The sequence below is a fragment of the Plectropomus leopardus genome, chromosome 20 (assembly GCF_008729295.1).
Source record: "Plectropomus leopardus isolate mb chromosome 20, YSFRI_Pleo_2.0, whole genome shotgun sequence".
NCBI classification, from domain to species: Eukaryota; Metazoa; Chordata; class Actinopteri; order Perciformes; family Serranidae; genus Plectropomus; species Plectropomus leopardus.
Window position 1 is genome coordinate 16,788,659 of NC_056482.1, and position 14,187 is coordinate 16,802,845.

Here is a 14,187-nt window from a genome sequence, read left to right on the forward strand (position 1 = left end):
TAGTTGCAGCTTTAACCAATGGCATATATGGATGTGTGGTTGATCCTGCTTGACTGTAAGTGGCTGAAGTTTTTCAAGTGAGACAAGATGGAGGAAGCATCAACTGTTGCTGTGTTTAATCAGCAATAAGCACTTATGGTACATTATTGGCCAAAAAGAATACAAACTGCCGCACATAAGAGATGCTGCCTGGCTGACAGTGAGTCAGGAGACAGATATTATAATGTAAAAAACAGAAAATGTACCAATGACATCATATTTTGCAGTATATATTTGAAAGCAAGCCGACATGCATTTATTAGCCAGAAAACTTCTATGCATGTGTGTCATATTCAGCACCATTAAAAATATGGCCTCATGTGGCAATGGTCATTCACCTGCATTTGCTCGTGTGTGACTTTGCCCTTTCTGTGTCACTTGAGTAGAACAGATTGTTGTCATTAGTAACACCTGTGCTTTTCCTGCTGTGACGAGTCCAGATGTCTGCAGTTAAAAAGGCCTTTTGCAAGTGATTTCATCAATTTTCCCCTCTCTTCTAAGGAGTGCTATTAGCTGGTGGAGTCTTTCGTTGGAATAAAAACCTACTGAAAGAACAAGCCTTTTATGAGCATAAATAATTAGAATCACTAAAACTTAGTTTTAAGAAGATAGGATAGGGATTTGAGTCATGGAAACCAACCTTCCGAACTCAGTCAGTGACCTTCTGTGTCATTTTAAGTATCCTTGGCCATCAGCTGTTTACACCCCAGGATGCCACTATGGTCACATGAACAAATGCGCATGGTGGAATGACATCATGGTGGGATGATGCACCAAAGTCAGGTTAGGTTTAGGATAAAGAGGCACATGGTAAGGTAAAGAAAAAACACACACCCACATCGGGATGCAAATTCCAGGCTCCTGTACAAAAGTTGGTTGTTCGTGGGACCCATCCGCGTCCCCTCCTACTTGCCCTATAGGCACACTTGCATGCATTAATATTACATGGTTTCCAGCAATGTTATTATCTGATGCTGTTCAGCATTTCAGGTATACGTGGCTGGTTTCGTCCAGCTGCATTATCATCTGACATGTCCCTGCGCGTTGCATTTGGACGCAGAAGATGGCTTTTCACGTCACACTCCTACACAGAAGCTATTGACTGAGTGTCACCATGTGATGAGTTTGGAGTGAGAACGTTTTGTGGAAACAGCCAGTAGGTTCCTGTCTGAGGTCGGTATATAGGAGGCTTACGAGTTAACAACTTTTTTTTTTTTAAAAAGTGTGGTTTTTTTAATTACACTTTATCTTTCTGCAGTGATGTACTCCAGAGTCATGAGACATCACTCGGGTGTGGTCGCAGGCGGCAATGAAGCAAACTTGTGACCACACCCAAACCCTTCCAAGATAAACAGTCTTTCAGCCAGAGAGGGCAGTGAAGCACTGCTTGTTAATACTCTTTAAAGTAATATGGATAGCGGAGGACGGACAGTTTACAGGAGATGCAACCTCATTGGTAAATGAGTTTGTCACATCTCTCTTCATGTCACGTAGGGATGATTCAATTCATGTCAGGTTCCAGTGAATTACAGGGAAAGCTCCTCATGAAATGTGCTGTAGGCTGAATGTGTGTTGGATTAAAATTTGTTCATGACGTCAAACTATTGAATCCATTTTCCATAAAGGGAAAGGTTTGGATCTGAGCAGAAAACAGAGAGAGCAGAACAGAAAGGCACAGACTGGTATTGTGTTGGTTAATGTAATAAAGACGGATAGTCCCTGAGGCAAAAACGGAGATGTGTGTGTCTCTGGCCTTCATGTGAGCCTCAATAATCTCTCTATGTCTGTCTGTTTATTTCCATCTTATACACCATCGCACTTCTTACCAGTCAGTCTCTCACTGCTCTCTGTTACTGCTGATCACCGTCTCTCACCCCCTTTGTGCCTTCTCATTTCTTTTACATGCTCACTTATCCATCTGCCACCGCTACTGATGTGTCAGCAAACATAAACGCCGTAAAGTCGGCTGTGATCCGCAGGGAACGACAGAGAACGAGGGGGATAGAATGGGGGATGGGTGGTGAAGAACAGATTTAGGGAGAGAATGATGGTCCCATTGTGTAATCGTGTGTGTGTGTGTGTGTGTGTGTGTGTGTGTGTGTGTATATATGTGTATGTGTGTGTGTGTATATGTGTATGTGTATGTGTATGCAAAAAGCCTGGGGGTCTATCTGACATTATCCTGCCTAGAACAATCCCGATATTGCCCCCCAAAGTTTCCCATCATGCTTTGCTTGCTTTCAGTTTGGGAGAAAGTCATTTGTGGTCACACAGATACACACACGCAGATGCCAAAAGATGTAGGAAAATCTGTGACCAGTGAGCTGTAGCTTGTGAACATAGTTTTATGTTTCTGTTAGGTTTGGTGTGCATTGTTTTTGGGATATGATTGCATTAGATTGTACGTACTGTCTTGCTTTTGAAAACTGCATCAGGGATATACAGTGCTGATTTAGTTCACAGTCATTTTAAAGACCTAAGTTATTTTGTAATAGCTTATCACTTTAAAATTTCTTTAAGATAATGTGAAAAAACTAGTTGCAATAACATAATTTCATGAGGAATCAACTGTGTTCCTAATTATGGTAATTAAGAATATTATACAAATGTATTTATGATCCGGTTTGTACTTGTTATTACTTTTTGCTGATAATACTAACATACTTTTATTTAAAAGGTTACTGTGCCTGTAAAACTAAGCAGCACTGAACAAATATAAACCATGATTCTGTTACGGGGTTGCATATTTCTTGCCTCAGATATTTTTTTAGAAACATGTTTTAGCTTACTGTTTTACTGTTAAAAGAAATCATGCCAGCTGCCACTGTTTCAGAAGGACCAGTCCACATCACGACCAGTCGTAGGTTTTCTCCCTCTTGAGCAAAAGCGACCTTTGTCTCTTTCTTTCTCTGGTCATGTAGCACCAATTTTAAAAGTATTTGCATCTCTGTGCTGCGTCGATGGCCTAGTTTTATAAGAGGACCCTTTTAATATCAGTGAAATACTTCTTTGAGGTCTTTGATTCAGGACTGTTACTTGTAGCAGAGTATTTTCACAGTCTGGGATTTGTACATATTCATTTCTAATTTTTAATTCTTTATTCTGTGTCATGCACACAAACATGTACCCAACCCTCATGGGTTTACAAGACACCATTACAACATTGTTGCAGTGTTCAATCCAAAATACATGTTATCTTACTGCTCAGTTACCAAACATAATGCTCTGCCTTCTATCCCAGGCCCTTCTAAACCAAAACTCAGATTCAGAAGTCATTGACCAAAAACAAATCAACATAAAAGGAGGTCATTTTTCCTGAAATGTACATTTACTGAAGGAAAGAGTCTGAATACGTATTTCACCACTGCACCTGTCCTCTGCCCAAGGTTTAGACAAGGTGACAAAAACAAACGGCCTCTCTGTCTGGAACAAAAAGTTCATTAAATTCCATGGGGACAACAGACACAACTGTCCCTGAATGGATCATTTTCTGTCTCTGTATCTCCCCCCTTGTCTTTTGTCCTTATACTCTCTCTGTGCTTCAGGACATATTACGAATTCATCTATGGATGTGACTATTTCCTTCTTATAACCCCCTCTCATGTGCTCCATGTACCTCTCATTGTGCCACTGTATTCCCATTTCATCAGCCTCTGATCATGAACTGTTCCATTACTTTATTTCTTTCTCCATCTCTCTCTATCCCTCTCTCTTTTCTCCTCTCTGACTTTTCACTCATCACCGTCTCCTCTAACTAATGACCCAATCCACCCTTACTACGACTCGCCTCTCCCATTCATACCAGACGAGGGGGCAGTGTGAGGCAACGTTAAGAGTAGCAGTGTGAGTTTTTATTGCATTCATTATTCAAACTCACAGACACGGAGATTAGTGCACTTTGAGAGTGTGTGTTGTTAAAATATTTATATTAGGAGAGAATGAGATGGTTGGATTTGTCATGTTGAGGTGAATTCTGCTTCTATCCTCTCTCTCTTTCTGTGTGTGTGTGTGTGTAAGGCAACGCACCTCATAAGATAAAAAAAAAAAAAAAAAGATGCAAGCTCCCTTCTGTAATCAAGTACAATCATTCTGTAAAAGCTGGTTTACTTAACACACAAATTAGTATTTCTTTGTTGCATTAATTCAGTTATGTTTCCGGATTCATTTTTGTCATAATCACCTGTGTATCCTATCTGGTTTAACTTCCTGCCTTTGTGTGTTTTTCCCTGCAGTTCCTCACTTATTCTGCTGTCGCCTCACCTCCTGCTCACCTGTTTTCACTTCCCAATCAGTCACTGCCTACACATAAGACCAGATCTTTTGTTCTTTGTTAAACTGGCAAAAAAGTGCATTAAAGAAAGGTGATAATGATATTTTAGAGATTAGTTTTGGGAAGACGGAAGCAAAATTAATACTTTAACAGGGAATACCCTCAATCTGGCAGGAGATCTGGAACAAAGACACCAAAGGTAGAGAGTACTAAATAGTTTAAAAATCTGTAAAGAGTGAGAAGATTTAAATGCAAATGTAGGAAGGAAGAAGTGGTTCTCTCTAGATAAAGATTAAGGCACACAGGATTTAATGATAAATTGTATGTCATGAAAAAGGCAGGGTCAGATAAATGTGAAATATGTAGGTCTATCTGCTGCGAAATTGTAGAGCATGTACTGCTTAAATGTAAAGTTCTGAGCAGAAAGACGCATATTGAAGGACAGGGTGGTTAAATCAGAAAGAGTGGAGCATCAAAGGGCTATTAGAGAAAGGAGATGAAGGTCTTTGTCAGTTCATCATCTGTGTCTCTTTCTGTGAGTAGCACTTCAGCCTTCAGTTCTTAGAGTTTAGTTTTTGCAAGTCACTGTCCTTCGAGAAAAATCAATCTCTAAAAAGTCAGCTTTTCATGATGTCAGTAAATTAATTTCAGTATTGTAATGATGCATTTTCCAACTGATCTCAGACAAAGACAAAAAGGAGATGGGTTGCTTTAATTTTTTTTTAAAAAAAATATAAAAACTCACAGTGGTCAAAACGTTTTGGTACTTTTAATATTTAGTCACTATAATAAAGGCTTTTAAAGATTGTCTTCCTCATCGTTTTATTTTCCTTACATTTTGGAGTACATCCCTTACTGTTTAGGCTCTTTAGAGTTTATTTAGCTGAGGAGTGATTTTTTTCTCACACATAAAGGAAAATTTTGTCCTTCAGTTTATCACAGATATTGAAAATCAACACATCTGCAGAAACATACTGTAGTTTCCCATTCACAGGAAGGGGATAAAAAAAAAAGCATTTACCTCTGAGGAGTAGTGGAGTATATAGTAACATTCAAAGGAAATGCTCAAGTTAAGTATAAACAACTTGAATTTGCACTTAAATGCAGAACTTGAGTAAATGAAGTTATAGTCCACCTCTGGACAGGTGTCATTCATTATTATCTTCATGGATTGGCTATCAAATCTGCATATAGCCTGGATGATTAACTGCTGCGACTTTAATGTCATGGGAAGCTTAATGAACCCTCTCTAAATGCTGCACCAGCTGGTTTCCAATGTAATAGGAGGACACAGTGAACTCTCTGATTTAATCAGCAAGCTGTGTGACACCTTCATCCCTGTTGCACCTTTTCTGTTATTTCTCAGGACTTGTGATGACTTTTTGTTTAACAGAGCTAATTGTGCAGTGCATGTGTTTAAGTCTGTATTAGAACGCTTTAGAAATTGGTTTTTAGATGTAATGCTTTATCCTGCTGCTACAAATCCAGCACCGTTGCATGCCTTTCAACCAATAGTTAACCCCTCAAATGACCATTTGTATATTAATTAGTCATGTGGATGTTACGCTGAATTCATTTTTACTTTGTATTTCTGGCATGACTACAGAGAATGAAGAATCCAAAACTGGAGAAAATACTTGATGAATATAAGTCAAAAGGGTCCGATATATAACTATATCAAAACATCCGTTTGCTCTGACACAACTCATGCAGTATAATCAATAACTCATTAATCTAGCCATATGACTAAAAGAGTAATTTTACCTCACTGAACATGGGAGCTGGTGGTCTATCGCTGCCTCCATCAGTTAATTTGTTTGTGTTATTGTTTGACTTTGGCTTTTAAAGGATTAGTTTGGGTTCACTGAAGTCACAAAATACATAAATGAATGACCGTTTGAAGTATTCTTTCAAGTCCCACCAAACACACACAGCTCACAGACTTCTGCTTGGAAGTCCAAAAAGGGGACCTCATCCAGGTCCCCTCCTCTCTTGTCTCTTTTCGCTTGTAGCACCCACAGCCATTCTAAGCCTGTGACTAAAGCGCCATCTCTCAGGCTGCACACTCCAGGCTGCATTCACTCACTGGGTCTGCAGGCACTGAGAGCCACCTCTGAATTCAAAGCGCATTTCTCTCGTCTCCGCGCAGCGCCCGGACGTCGCTTTGCAGAAATCAGTGAAGATACGGAAATCCGGCGACCGTGCATCAGATAAAAACAGTAGCCTTTATTCTGTGGAAGCAGCCAGCTACAGACACTTTGTAGCCTAGAGCGACTGTCCGGCTCGCTTTTCGCCAAACATGGGGCGCAAAGAGAGAAGCACGCTGGAGGGAGGGAGGAGATAAACATATTGATAGAAAGAATAGAAAGGGAAGGAGAGCTAGAGAAAAAGCGCGTCGTTTGGCAGCGGAACCCGGAGCAGTGCTACAACAAAAAAATCTGACCTCGACCTCCTCGGACGGTGGGAAACTGGTTGTTGAGATGGAGATGTCGAGATTTTCTATCATCCCGTCTCCTCCTCCAACACACATGCTGCTGAGGCTGATGATGATGTTTGCGTAGGAGTGTTTTATTTTGCGGGCAGCGTTGGTAAAGCTACTGTTCAAACAACTCCAGACAAGCGGTGGATGAAACTGTGAGTGTCGCTGGCGCATCTTTCCAGAGATATTATCGTTATTGGAGCATTTTTCTTGTCTGTGGAGTGGGTTTTTTGTGTGAGTGTTTTTTTTTTTTTGCGATTCTGGAATTGGACTGATTTTTTTTCATGCAAATGACACAACAAATGCGTTTGGAAAAGTAGTCAAAGAACATTTTGCAAAGGACGCATCTTCAATTTTATCTGTTTTTAATTAACAACTCATGTGGATCAGGCCCAGCGGGGGTTATCTGGACTCAAGTCGAGGTCTACTTCCATAGAAGGCACTTTTTGCTGATTACTTTGCCGACATTTGGGGCTTTTTTTAATTATTATTTTTGCTTTTGCTCTAATTATTCAGTGACTGAGGTCGACACAAACTACAAAAAGCAGAGGTCGGGACCTGAGCTCCGAGGAGCCACCAATTCCCTAGATGTGACCCGGTGAATTTCTCTTATCTCTGAAGGTAAGAGTCCTCACTTTATAATGCCTTGTCTCTACTCACTCATTATTATCTTGGATGCTTACATGGGTTTGGCAGTGAAATTAAGATCTGCTTGTTAAGTCATGCATGCAATTTAAAAGTTGTGCTTGATAGAGAATAACCATGATTGCCCAGACAGAGAAAGGGACAGATAGATGGTTAGGTAGATGGTTGTACTGAGAAGCAGAGTGCTGCATCTCATTTCAGCACCACGGACAGAACCACGCTGCTGTTATATTACAATGGGAGTCTTTTCTTATTATTTTCACCCCAGAACACTTATAATTCATAATCCATACTGTCAGAGCAGTGTACACGTTGCAGAAAGAGTTTCTGGAGGTTTAAATGAAACCATGATACAGTAGTGGATCACACACATACAGCCTGAGAGAGAGAGACTAAAGGCAAGGGAGAGGTTCAGTGCTTTGTATGACAGACTGGCTGGCTGGCCCAGCTTGCCACATGCTGACAAAACAGCATGGCTTGTGAGCCACAGCTACTGTCACCAACTGTTAGCCATGGTCACATCCAAACTGTTTGCTCCAGATATTTTTAGGCAGGGTGGAAATGCATCTCAAGGCCGTGCAACACAAAAAACATTCTACTGAATGCAGTTAAAATGACAGAAATGTTTCAAGCAAGAGAACACAGAGTGTGCATCCCACCACCTACTGGGTGTTTTGGAAACACTGTGGTGGATAGAGTAATAAGTAACCAGCTAAAATGTCAACCCGGGAAGATTAAATTGCCACTTTTACAGTGTTTAGATTTGTTGGCAGAAAATATTTGCTGTCTCTAAATATGGCACAGGGGCAGGGGAACAGGAAATTGCAAAAAATAATTTGCACAAGCCATGTGATAATAACTCCTGACCCTCTGTAGTTCATGTGTCTTGAGAGCGATTGGGAATAGTTATGATGTGGTGTTTTGGTCTTATAATGGAGGGATGGACCATAATAGCCTTCTTGGGGAAGATCTACTGAGATGTCTTTTACTAATAATACTATTTAATACTGCCCAGTTGGAAAATAACAACTTTGAAAATTGAAATGCAACCTGTTCGAGTTCTCCATTGTGGAGTTTCAGTCCAAAGTCCAGCACCAGACTGAATTTAAGGAGTTGAGTTATATAGGCTCATTGATAACTGGTCAGTACTTGTACAGTTAATATTTGAGTTCCACAATAATCTTGTTTTTATGTGTTATGTATCTACACATGTTAGGCGAGTCATTGTTCTTCGAATAGGATTAATGTCCTTTTCCTTAAAAAGACAAATGTACAGATTTAATTTGAAGGAGTATATGGAATGTAAGGAATTTGTTGGGAAAAGGCTTCTCAAGTTTATGGGAGACAGCAGTGATATTCCTGCATAAGCAGCTCGTGTGTGCCGTGGAACCTGTTGTATTTTTTCAATTCTGAGTCGTAACAAATTTTACTGCATGATGCGCTTGATTTTTAGCAAAAACAGACAGTGAAAATGATGTTTTGGTGGTCATACTGACCTTTCACTACAGTTTCCATGTCTACATGTGTCACAGTCATGAAAAAATACAAATATATTTGTTTTACTCAACATTTCCTCTTTTCCTTTCAATATGTAACCCCTTTGACAACGTTTGTGGCGATGCAATCCCTTCAGTCGCTGACACAAGGCTTTTTATTGTGAAATATTTGCATGACTGTGTTGTTGGCGATACAGTGTCTCACACAGCTCCATAAAGGAGTGGAGTATCTTTTAATTGTGGACATACAGTAGTTATAGCAACAGGCAGCTCTGCAAAATTGCTGCAGCAACAACACTACCAGTGTGAGCACTGCAAGCATACGAGTCGCTGCGGTTCAGTGAGGTCACGTGCTGTTCACACAGTGTGCCCGGGGGTCCAGTTTCTAGTTTCACAAGATACCACTACCTTCACACCAGCTAAGAAATTAGTGCGCCACAGCCTCAACAGACAGTAATGTCAGCCTCAAATTCTTTTTTTTTTTTTGGAGAGGGGGGTTGTATTTGGGGGGTTATGGATCCCCTTGGCCTCCCCTTGAGGGTCCCACTTTCTGTCTACCTTGGCCTATCTCTCTGAAATGTTTGAAATCAAATCTTACCGGATCCCCAGATCATTGCCAGCACATACAGATGTGTGACCAGCTCAATAAAAAACCTGATAAAAGAATAGAGAAAAACAGTGCAGATAATTCCACACAGTGTATGTAGGGTGCTGGGATGCATGAAAATGATCATCTTAACCGTCACCATATCTCACTGCAGTTCACCACATCATCAAAACACCAAATGAGGGAATGTGTTTTGGCAGATTGGCGTTCATCCCTCCAGTAACCGTTACAGAGAGGCTCTGGAGGCTCGTGGTGCTCCATCAGCTTACTGAGATGCTTAATGTGGGTTTTTCCTTTAATTTCCCGAGGGCAAAGAGGGCTAAAGGTTGCACACTTACTCAGATTGATACCTGGGAGTCGGACAATGAATTATGTTGATGTCAGTGCTGTTATTTTTCTATTTCATGCCCATATGCTGCAGCTTTAGCATCACAGCAACTGCTTTAAACTCTCCATATCATATATCACATCATATCATGCAGTTTAAGACAGTATGATTTAATGCTGATATTGGGAAGTGGGACTAAATCCATGTTGTGGACTGCAAAGGAAATAAACTCCAACACATACTGTGCTTTAAGAGGGCCTATAACAATGAAAGGCAAGGCAGGGCTTGTGTTCCCATGGCGACTTGGTCAGTGACCCTTGGAACAACCTTGGCCCCCTGGGAGATCAGTCATAGTCCTGCATGCACACACACATGCACACACACACTCAAGTCCCCCCGGAGCATGACTACTATGAGTGACTGTGTGTTTCTTGTCTGCTTGCTTGCTGCTGCTGCTCTACCAGCCTCTCAGTCATTACAGCAGGAGGGAGACCAGGAGGAGGAGGAAAGAGAGGGAGTTGAAGGACAAGCAGATGAGTAGGATGGAAGAAAGCAAATTTCAAAGACAGATGGGTGATGAAAAAGATGAAGAAAGGTGTAGAGAGAAGAATGCATATAAAATAGGGAAAGAGGGAAGGGGAGGAGGAGGAGGGGAGGGTTAAACACTGGCAGAATAGTCAAGAGTGAATGCAATTATAGAGGTAGCACTTTTTTTCCGGGCATTTAAAGTGTACTCACATATCAGCTTAATTACCTTTAAAATGCACAGCTGGGAGGGGGAGTCATGATAGATCCGCTGTGGTCGAGATAAAGAGGCGAGGGGCGAAGTGGAGTGGATGGATTGAGACTGAGAAAAGGGAACATGGCTGCTCAATGATCATGTTAAGCAGTCACCATCCCTTCCTCTCTTCCTCCACCCGTCTCTCTCCTGCTCCCCTCCCCCTCGGCACCACGCTCCACTCCCCCCCTGCCCGCAGCAACACCCTGACATGCTCACACATCACGCTCGCGCACAGATGGGTTCCCACTTAGACACCAACATTACGAGCACACGCATTTGCAGGCGTGAGCACATGCGTGCACAAGCCGTTGGTCGGCTGCCCTCATCCCAATGAGTGATTGTGAAAAACTGAAGCTCATTGCAAAGAGTAGACGGGAGGTGAGGGAGGCAGGGAAGCAGAACAGGAAGAGGGTAAGCCTTCCCTTCTTATGCCTCATCTATGTCAGCTTCATTATGGTGTGTGTTTGTGGATTTTTCGTGCACACATGTTATAAATAGTGCCGATTAATTTAGTGTTAATATGATGACAGGGTTTTTCTTTCCAAGATGGGGACCATTTCCATAGCTGTGGCCCTCATTTTCTAACTGGTAATCTTACTCAGCAACTTAATTGCTAAGATCTGGAGAGAAGATGACATCACTAGACACACTTCACAACAGAGTGCTCCAGAAATGAGTCCTAAAACCCATAAATGAGTTAGCGTTTCAGCACTCCCGGTTCCCTTGTCTCAGACTCAGTGGGTTTTTGAATGGGTTTTTGGTTAGATGCGTGAAATAAGGTCTGTGGCTAACGCAAGCTTTAGAGTTTCATGTTTTGTTTTAAGACATATGTTACGTCAGTCGATACCTTAGTTATGCTTTTATTTTTCTTTAAAAAGGCAATTGTTGTTAAAAAGACTACAAAACTGAACATGGCTCTACAGCCTCGTCCTAGTATAGGGATGTTAAGTCATACAACCATAGTGTAGTTTGTTTGTAGCCTAACGTTAGTTTTTTACTTCTGGCAGTCACATTTGTGCTTTAAAAAAATCATAAAAGTGGTTTTCATTTGTGAAGATTATCTTACTGAACAAATAAGTATTATTAACTTGTTTGCAACAGAGGTAATTTTCTACAATGATCCAAAATCCAATGGAAATCTTCCATGGGCCTTTTGACAAGGGAACCTGGGCGATTCTAACTTTCGCATCAACCTGCAGAGAAACATCATCCCAGGAGCACTCCGTTAGGCCAAGCAGCAGAACATATGACAGGCTGTAAATATACCACAGTTCATTTAATATGAATTAGTTTGAAGGGAAAGTGAAGATGTCAGTGACAGTCAATCATTGCACTGAAAAAACTGTACGCTCACAATCAGGGCAAAGGCAGAGTCGCTCCTGGAGTTAGCTCTGCAAAGAGGAATGTGTTTACAATGGACAGTCTGGGCAATTATATTAAGTTTTACCTCTCTGAGCTTCCAAATATCTGAGTAATTGGGAATTTCTGTTATGGAGCTGTTCTTGTTATTCTTGCCAACCCTCTGATTTTTCTTGGAGGCTCTTGTTTTTCACCGGTGTTCTCCTGGTGTCACAATTCTCCTGTATTTCTCACAATTTTTCACAAATTTTCACACTTTTTTTCCTTTTTGTTATCACAACCTGCTTCTGGTGCTTTACAGCATTTATAAGCCCTACAACAAGTGTGTCCGCTCGGACAACAATACAGCTACAGCAAATGTTGTTTCATGGCATGCATGTAACTTTAAAGCTGACGATATGAAGAAAATAAAATATGAAGATATTTTTCACCACATACCTCTATATTGATATATTGACAATATTGTAGGTTGACTATTGGTGCTTCCATGATATATGTACATAGTAGAGTTTTTGAATAATCATCAAAAATGTTGATATTATGACTAAGTGGGTAAAGGCAAATAACAGAACAGATGGACCAGTAAGCTGAGGAAATACATGTAGCTTTAAAAATCAGGAACAGACAACACTTCCGAATTAAGATAACCCAAATCTAAGTCTCACAATCACAATTGTGTATCACAATATCAAAATTAAAGTAATATATAGCCAAGCCCAATTTCATGCAGAAGAAAGCTGCTCGTGCCTCATCCTCATAAGTTAGTGAGAGACAAACAGAGAAATTGAGAGTATCCATCCATCCATCCATTTTCTTCCGCTTATCCGGGGTCGGGTAATTGAGAGTACTACGAGAAAAAATACTCAAGCAAATTTCAGGTCTTCTTAATAAGAAGAATTCCTGTTTTTACAGAAAGCTTTGAGGAAATGGCTACTGTCTATTCTGGGAATTAAAATTAAAATTAAAAGCATGTAATAAAAATATTGCCGTGTACTGTTATTTTGTTATTTTCATGCCTAAAAAGTAACCAGAATGCAAGAAACAAAGTCTCTGGAAGACAGATTTTTGGGGAGATTGGTTGTGTTCCCAGATCTCAGTATTGGATTTGGTGAAAATGACTGAAGTGTTAAAATAACTGGTAAGACTGATGGCTAAAGCTGGAAAAATAAGACCTATGTGTCGACAATGGAGAATTTTCCTTTCAGCCTTGCACAACTGACCTGCAACATGCTGCATATATTTCACACTAAATATAAAGGCAGACGGCACACTGCTCAGTTTACAATTTGCATTTTGTCTGTAAGTATAACCTACAATATGCAGTGCATTTCAAAGAAGCCGAGGGGCCCTCTCATTACAAACTTTATGGTCCAAAGCCTACATGCTTATTATAGGAACAGCCAAATTCAGCTGTATAATGTTAAATCTGAGACTAAAAAGCTGCAAACGTTGACATGGTCCTTTTGGAAAGTGATGAAGCGAAAAGAATTTTAAGAACAAGCAAGCTCAGCAAGGTCATGACTTACTCTGCCATAAGAGTTGATCACAACAGAAATGCACATGAGATTCTCATTGATAAATTTCTCTCTTTCTGATGTGTTGTATCTTATTATGCATCTCTGCAATTCTGCCTGACTGCACTGAGCTCCGTTTTTGTCAGCTTAGAGATTAGCATACAGCGAGGAAAAGTTGGTTCAAGTACAATACGGCTAGAACTTTTAAGTGTAAACCACCCACTCAAAGGGCAGAAAAGGCAATGGTAAAATGTCAGTCTGTAATAGCCCTGTCACCATAGTAACTGAAGACCCTTTCATACTTTTACACATACTGCCTCTTGAGCACTGACCATTAGCACTAAAACCCAAGCAATCATCAGCTTTGAGCTTTTAAAACATTTCCTCCAACCATCTGTACATTTCATTGGGTACGTCTCTCCTCTCATCTTCACAGAGGTGCCCTCAGATGCTTTTTCTTCCTCATTTATTCTCCACTTACTTCTACATTTCCTCTGTTTTTCTTCCTGCATCTTCTCCAGCCCCCTACCTTTTCTCTCCATGTTTACTCCCACTAATCACTCCCCCTCCTGTTGTTTCTTTCACATTGGCCTTCTCTATAATCTTCCCTGCCTCTGTCATGTTTAAATGCATGTCCATTGTTACTCTTGCATGCACCATTACACCTTG

General features: G+C 40.7%; 1 protein-coding gene across 3 annotated transcripts in view; it reads left to right on the forward strand.

The window, feature by feature from the left end:
- Nucleotides 1-6,375: 6,375 nt before the first annotated feature.
- fam163ba (family with sequence similarity 163 member B, genome duplicate a) overlaps nucleotides 6,376-14,187 on the forward strand; it is a 31,301-nt gene continuing 23,489 nt past the window's right edge. Inside the window, exons 1-2 of one of the 3 annotated variants that reach the window (XM_042509476.1) lie at nucleotides 6,376-6,943; nucleotides 7,305-7,409. The gene's annotated coding sequence lies outside the window, so the exon portion shown is untranslated. Of the gene's footprint in view, nucleotides 6,944-7,048; nucleotides 7,410-14,187 lie in introns of those variants that run through there. The other 2 variants (XM_042509477.1, XM_042509475.1) reach the window with 2 other exon arrangements.